The sequence below is a fragment of the Engraulis encrasicolus genome, chromosome 4, assembly GCF_034702125.1.
Source record: "Engraulis encrasicolus isolate BLACKSEA-1 chromosome 4, IST_EnEncr_1.0, whole genome shotgun sequence".
NCBI lineage: Eukaryota > Metazoa > Chordata > Actinopteri > Clupeiformes > Engraulidae > Engraulis > Engraulis encrasicolus.
In genome coordinates this window covers 21,865,484-21,872,983 of record NC_085860.1, presented here as the reverse complement: position 1 = coordinate 21,872,983, position 7,500 = coordinate 21,865,484, and the positions used below count along the sequence as shown (strand labels likewise).

At 46.0% G+C, this 7,500-nt stretch overlaps 1 protein-coding gene across 2 annotated transcripts in view; it reads right to left on the bottom strand.

Moving 5' to 3' along the window:
* The window catches only part of mical3a (microtubule associated monooxygenase, calponin and LIM domain containing 3a), a 143,363-nt gene extending 136,534 nt beyond the window's left edge, over positions 1-6,829 (bottom strand). Inside the window, exon 1 of one of the 2 annotated variants that reach the window (XM_063196891.1) lies at positions 6,278-6,829. The gene's annotated coding sequence lies outside the window, so the exon portion shown is untranslated. The remainder of the gene's footprint in view (positions 1-6,277) is intronic. The other variant, XM_063196892.1, reaches the window with a different exon arrangement.
* Between the last annotated feature and the right edge of the window lie 671 nt (positions 6,830-7,500).

The window sequence follows — 7,500 nt, the reverse complement described above, 5'->3', positions numbered from 1 at the left end:
GGCGTCGCAATCACTTAAGCCTACTGTTGGAATGGTGGTGTGTCGGAATGGCGATTGCCCCCCGTGGACCAGTATCTCGAAATTGTAGTGTGAAAGCAGGCCGACACCAATTGCGTACATCATGCCCAGATGTTACTGACTGGGTAAAAGTATAGTCAGTTTAATCAATGCTCAGTGCAGCCAGAACTTCTGCACAAGGAGCTAGCTTACCAGGCTAGCAAGCCAGCATGAAAGACATTACAATAGCAGACTATAACATGAAAACATATTCTGCCAGTAAGGTTGGTCTAGTTCACTAAGCTATCTTACTAGGCTATCTTCAAGCCAGGCAAAGCAAGTCACAGGTTTTCACAGCTAGCTTCAACCTGCCTTTGGATCCAAGAGGTCACCCAGGGCAGGCAGGCCAGCCTCCAAGTGGGAACTGTACCAGGGAAGGTCAGCTTCTGGTATCAGGCCTGCTGGAAGTGTGGGAGACTTCCTGATTGGAACATTGCTGCATTCCAGAATTCCTCAGCACAGCATAGCTGAAGGGTGACAGCAGCGGTAGTGAATGGTGCTTACTGGACACAAACAGACTGGCAGCTAGCCAATAGGTTTGGGTGTCTGTGCATACGTGTGTGTGTGTGTGTGTGTGTGTGCGTGCGTGTGTGCGTGTGTGTGTGTGTGTGCGTGCGTGTGTGCGTGTGTGTGTGCAAATCTGAGTGTATCTGTGTATGTGTGGCCATGTGTGTACATACAGTATATGCATCTCAATTGCACAATTCCTCATGGTTTTATTGTTGTGTTTTATGTGAAGCACCTTGACCTGGCTTGTTGAATGATATGCACTCTAATCTAATGTACTGAGAAAACGTGCCTTGCCTACGTGTGAATGTGTGTTCTTTTGGGCGACTGGCATCCAAACTAAGCACAGCAGAAAAGCTAAGCCTCCGAGTAACAAACAGAGGCCTCACTTTACACATGCTGGCAGCCCAATCATAAACTGTGTGAGGCAGATGAGAACACACACACACACACACACACACACACACACACACACACACACACACACACACACACACACACACACACACACACACACACACACACACACACACACACACACACAGAAAGAGATAAAGAGCAAGACAGGCAACAGTTGTTCGCTCACTGCACAAGCCAAAATGACAAGAGACAGTTGTTATAATAATCCCAGACACACACACACACACACACACACACACATTTCAAAACGCAGCCCAGACAGTCGCAAACACTCCCGCTACGACTACTACTGCTGCTGCTGCTGCTGCTGCTTTTTTTCCTGATCTGAAGGAGTTTGAAGTGAATGAGGTCAGAGTGACGACACTGGCACACTTTCTCCCGCCGCGCGCCCTTTTCCGTTGGGGAGAGGAGGGGAGGATCAAGGGTCACCTGCAGCTGGGTTTAAAAGTAAACACACCCTCAGCTGGGCCCTTGACAGGGACAGCAGGCCACACAGCCGCGATTTGGAAGGTGCTACAGAGGGGCACAACACAAGGGCAGCCATATACAGAGTGTATAAAACAAACACAAGGGCAGCCATATACAGAATCATGTATACAGTTTCAACTGCCAAGACGTCGCAAATCTTTCAAGGTGTACTGCGCGAACGTACTTGTATATTTAGTCTAGGGGATAACGGTTAAATCGTTAAATCATGCACACACACATACACACTCAGCAGACACACACACACACACACACACACTGCTGTTTTGGTGGTGGTATGCATTGGCAGTTGACTTACATTATGCAGATCTCACACACACACACACACACACACACACACACACACACACACACACACACACACACACACACACACACACACACACACACACACACACACACACACACACACACACACACACCTTTTTTTACAACAGTTTCTATTAAGATACATATTCTGCAGATTGACCGCTACTGCATCCATTTGCAGGTTAAACTAACAAATTTCCCATTCGAAGGCCTACTTGTGGCTACCTGTGGAATCTTCTCCATCTCTCTCTAGATAAAGCACAGTTAGCAACACATTAGGCTGAGCCATTTGAAACATGTCTTGCTCTCTCTCCCCCTATTCTCACATATCCATTCAGTCATACAGAGAAACAAGTAAAGGAAAACCCTGTGAACGCATAAACTATCTCAGATAAGACATTTAGATAACAAACCTCCACAAGCTAAGCTAGCAACTGGTGCCGGGTCACACAAGCCCCGCTAGTCAGAGAAAAACAAACACTACAGAGTTATTGCCTGGCTATTATTAGAAACACATGGCTATAGCCACGACTATAGGCTAGTGTGGCCCTAGTATAGCTAGCATATGGTGCCCTTGACCAGCTGGGATCCGTAGCTCACTCACGCTTAGCCAGTTTCACCTCAAACTGCAATAAGGCCAAGTATTCCCAGATTCTGGGAAAGTCTCGGGATTTAACCCACAGTCCCACTCTTAATCCCGGAGCCTGTCCCACCCTAAAACATTTTAAGTTAAGGCCTAAAACATGAAAGTGTTTCAAAGGGCTTCAGGTTGTGTGCTAGCTTCGGAAGGCTGTGAGATGTGAGTGTGTCGGTTTTGAACTGTGATTTTGCATTATACATTACATTAACCTCAGACAACAAAAAGGCCAACGATTCCGAAATCCTAGGAAAGTCTAGCGATTTATCCTATAGTCTTCCTGTTTTGTGCCAGTTTGGGAGGGCTATTATGTCCATGAGTTAATGTGTTCACTCCCAAAAACATGAACATATTTTGTCTCCATCTGAGAAGGGTATGTAGAGGCACCTGTATGACTGAGTATCTCTGTTTGTTTTGAACTGTGAAATTCCATTAGCTTGAACCCAGACAACAATAATGCTAAAGATGTGAGTGAGTGAGTTTTGAACTGAGAGATTCTGTAAGCTTTTCCATGAGCTTGAACTCGGACCACAAAAATAAAGCCAAAGACTCCTCCCTACTGTAGATTCAGGAAAAGTATTTGGATGAATCAGTGGTCAAGCTAATTTAGTACGTACGCATAAGTGTCTTCCAAAACGTAATGGTTTTGTGCCAGTATGAAAAGGTTATGTATGTTTCAGTTAAGTGTGTGTGTGTGTGTGTGGTGTGTGTGTGTGTTTTCGGAATTGAAGGATTCCATTGGCCCGATTTGTCTTCCCCTCCCCTCTGGCCTGGTCATCTGCCCCCTTGGAATGGCGTCAGCATTGAATGAATGTTCGCCGCCACCACTGCTGCTGCCGCCACCCGTCTCTGTTTTTCCACACGTCAACAGAGGCTTATGGAGGCCTATGTCAACCCCTTGCTTTATTTTCCATCCTTGTCCTAGCCCTGATTGACTGCTCCAGGAGACAGACAGCTTGTGTTTGTGAGAGAGAAAGAGAGAAAGAAAGAAAGAAAGAAAGAAAGAAAGAAAGAAAGAAAGAAAGAAAGAAAGAAAGAAAGACAGTAGATAGAGATTCAGACGAGACGAGCGCGAGAGAGAGTGAGAGTGAGAGTGAGAGAGAGAGAGGTGGCAAGGAAACAAAAATGCCATGCTGTGCCCTTATGCTTCCTTTTAAGGATAGACAAAATAAAATATCACTTGACAAACAGTATTTTCACTAGCAAACTACCTCATAGAGGACACACACACACACACACAGTCAGTCACACACACACAGTCAGTCACACACACGCACACAGAGTAAGAGTTCTTTGGGTTTGTCTCAAAGGTTCTCTGCCATGTTGCAAAGCCAGTGTCGTTCTGTCTTCAGTAGACCATGACGGGAGGAGAATCTTGGTCCAACCAGACCTCTCAGTACATGATCTGCTCTAAAAACATATCTTGCTTGCTCGCTCGCTCGCTCTCTCTCTCTCCCCTCTTTGTGTGTGTGTGTGTGTGTGTGTGTGTGTGTGTGTGTGTGTGTGTGTGTGTGTGTGTGTGTGTGTGTGTGTGTGTGTGTCACTCCTTTTCTGTTTTTCCTCTCAGTCGGTTTCTCTGTCCCAGCGTCACCCCTCTTGTCTTCTTGGGGAAGATGCTGGCTAGGAGAGAGACGAGAGGAGAAGCCAAACGAAACGTCTAATCTAGTCCGGCAGTCCTGCTGGATCTCTCTTCTTCATCCCTATAATCAGCTGTCCGTCTCTCACTCTTAGTCTCTCCCCCTGTTGAAACAGCGCACACACACACACACAAGAAAACAGACCGATTGACCGACCGGCGTGCACACACACACAGCCCTAGGAGCTCTGGGCCACTCTAATCAGCTGGGATGTTGCCGACTCAGCAAACACAAAAGACTCTCCCTCTCGCTTGATCTCTCCCTCTCGCTCAATCTCTCTCATACTTTTTAACATCCCAAGAAACCCCTACACACCAGGCCCTGCTGAGGCTCCACTCATTTACCAACCCTCTCTCTCTCTCTCCATCCATCTCACTCTCACACTCTCCGGCCCGCTCCCCCTCTTTTTCCCTCCGCACCATCGGTTTAACGCCTACAGTTATTCACAGTCTTTCGCAGGAAGTAAAGAAGGAAGACTGGAATAGGGTTTCAGGAGCGATGGGGCCTGTAAGGGATGGGGGTTTGGGTGGTGGTGGGAGAGGGAGAGGGAGAGGCAGCACCAGTAACTGCCAGCATCCGGATAACACAAACCCAACTCCAAAACTCATCAAGCGCCTTGATCGCTATAGTCCCACTGCGCACACTCTATTCATTTGCTTTCACTGGTTTTGTGTGTGCCGGGCCAGCCTGGTCCGACTGCAGAGCTAAGGCAATCCTCCGTCAGAGATGCAAGGCTTTATTGACTGAACTAAACTAAACTCCCACACTTGCTAGAGTCGACGTAGCAATGGAGACACTGAGACAAGAAGGCAAAGGGAGTGTTCCCAGTGATTCATCTCAGGGCTATTTCTACAACAAAGTGGATTGTTGGACATATGGGCTAATGGCAATACTGAACATGAATGCTGTTCACAGATGAGTGCACGAACACAATGGAGCTAACCAAACAAACATCAGGACAGACATTAGTCCATAGACCAACTTCAATTGCTGTCTGTCGGTCATCGGAGGAGACTACAAAAGAGTAGGCCTACCCCCATAGCCATTTGTCTATTCCGGGACATAGACCCACTGGTCCGTGACCCTGTACCAACCTTTGCATCCCCCTGACCAGTGTAATAAATGACTGGGTGTTGAGGTTGGGTCTAGGTCAAGTTAAGCTGGTGTTAGCGTTGGTTGGTTAGTGAGTAAAACTGAAGAGAGAAATTATCCCAAGCAAGCTCCCAATGGGTGTGACTTGTGGCGTGGCAAAGTGTGACGTTGCTGGAATGTTGTGCTCATTTGAATAGCGCAGGTGACTTGTATTGGTCCGTGTCTTGGCTTGCAGTGGGTGAAGAAAATGGGTGGTGCTGCGGCTGCTGCTGGTGCTGCTGTGGGCAAAGATGTTGATGATCCCGCTCATCACTCACGTTTCATATAATCCCCAAATACAGCCACGCCTGACAGCAGCATGGCATTCTTATGCAATCGGTATGTGTCAAAACCAACCACCATATGTTTCAAGAACATTGCTAAGAGAGCCCGCAGGCAATCTGACTCACACTGAGTGTGCTGACAATGAAGATGCCCAACAGAGCTCTATGGAGAAACCACCATCCTCACCGACACCTTACATCAGCCAAAATCTTGTTTATCCAATGTAGGCTATTGACACTCATTTGACAGAAATGCCACACGCCACGATTGGATAGCCTACTAAGAGGAATAAATAACAAAAAGGTTTGAACTTGTACAATGTCTTGACATTCATTTTCGCAGGACTGTAAACTCAACAAAACAAATGTGTGAATATCCAACCTGTCCATTGGTTACACAAGCGCTGGGCAATGAGATCTGCATTCACGCTTTATCAATGTCGCCAATGCAGAAGGCATCTGCTTTAGTGCGTTAATTCTCACGCTCGCGTACTTGAGACCTTGACATTCCCTTCGACATCTTGTTACAAGTTAAATAAATCAATCGACCGTCGTGCCGACAGACAAACGGCCAAGAGTGTTAAGCAAAGCCTGAATGCTGGAGCCTACGTGTAGGATTACCCAAGTAGGGGTGCTTCAATTCCGTGCACTCAACTCGACGCAGAGGCGATCTTAATACAATGTAAACACCGTGTCCTAGTGAAACATTGTATCCATTCACCGAAACTGAATCATGACAAGAATGTGTTACAATGGCGCTGAACAGAGACGTTACAAAACCTGCCGCATTTGAATGTAGGCTGCCTTACCTACTGCAAGGGAATCCTGGAAAATATGGGCACAGCTTACAAAACGCCTTCAGCTCGTCTGCTGGGTGGAAGAAGTCAATTCCAATGAGACCCACATGGTATATTCCACTCCTGGTGTCTGCAAGAGTATCATAGTTTTTCGTAGTTCACCGTTGCATGCGTAAACACTCAGGACAGAGATTTGGGCACGGGGCAGATTGGTTTACACGGCTACTACCCGCATCGGTGGTGGCAGCAGAAGGCGCTAAAGCCAGTATCGCAAGAGCACGGTTAGGCGCATGTTCTTCAAACAGAGAGGGGAGGAGATTGCAGGGCGGCGGTTACACTGTTGAAAGCTTACCAAAACACCCTAATGACGGATGAGCTTGAAATGTCTGAACGGTGCTCAAAAACAAATATAGGGATAAAATGTTTTGAATTTTAGACAAACTATAAAACATCGATCTGAGAAATATCACATTTCCCCTGCCCTCTTGTGCAGTGGGGCAGCGCGTTTCAGATTGCACCTTATGATTGGTCAACGCCAGTATGACGCAGTGAAAGGAGGCAGTACAAATCTCAACCCAACTGGAATTCAAATGAAACAATCTGCATTACACACATATCTCGGTCAGATTAACCAAAAGGGCAAACTGTTAATGACACATTTAATGACACATTACGACACATTTTACGACACAAAACTATCATGATTGATAGGTTATATGAGCATCAATCATATTTTTCATGTTAGGGCAACAATGTTTAAAACTTACCAAAATAGGCTATGTCTGTTTACAGTGGCATAGTGGGGGAAAACATTTAAAGCACTGTCAGTGTCAATACATTTAAGCGTACATGTCTGCACAAACATGCAAAATGGTGTGATATCATGTTATAACCTGGCTGCTCAAATCCAGTGATAGTAACTGGAAAGACAGAGCGATCCACTAGGCTACAATGTAGACTAGTATGATGGTTAGGCCTACATCATTCAAATCCACCTAGTTTAAAAAAAATTAAAAAAAAGTATGCCGTTAAGATTTAAATTTCAGCTGCATCATGAAAAGTGGCTGGGTAATAACATTTTAATTAAAGTTCATAAAAGTTAATGTTTCACCTCAGTAAAGGCTGTCAAATTACACCTCATGCTTTCCATGTTTCTGAATCCCAGGGTTGTTGATTGGCCAGGGCCCTTTTATGGCTCTACCCAAACAGCTATGTTTGTTTTCCACGGTCAGTGC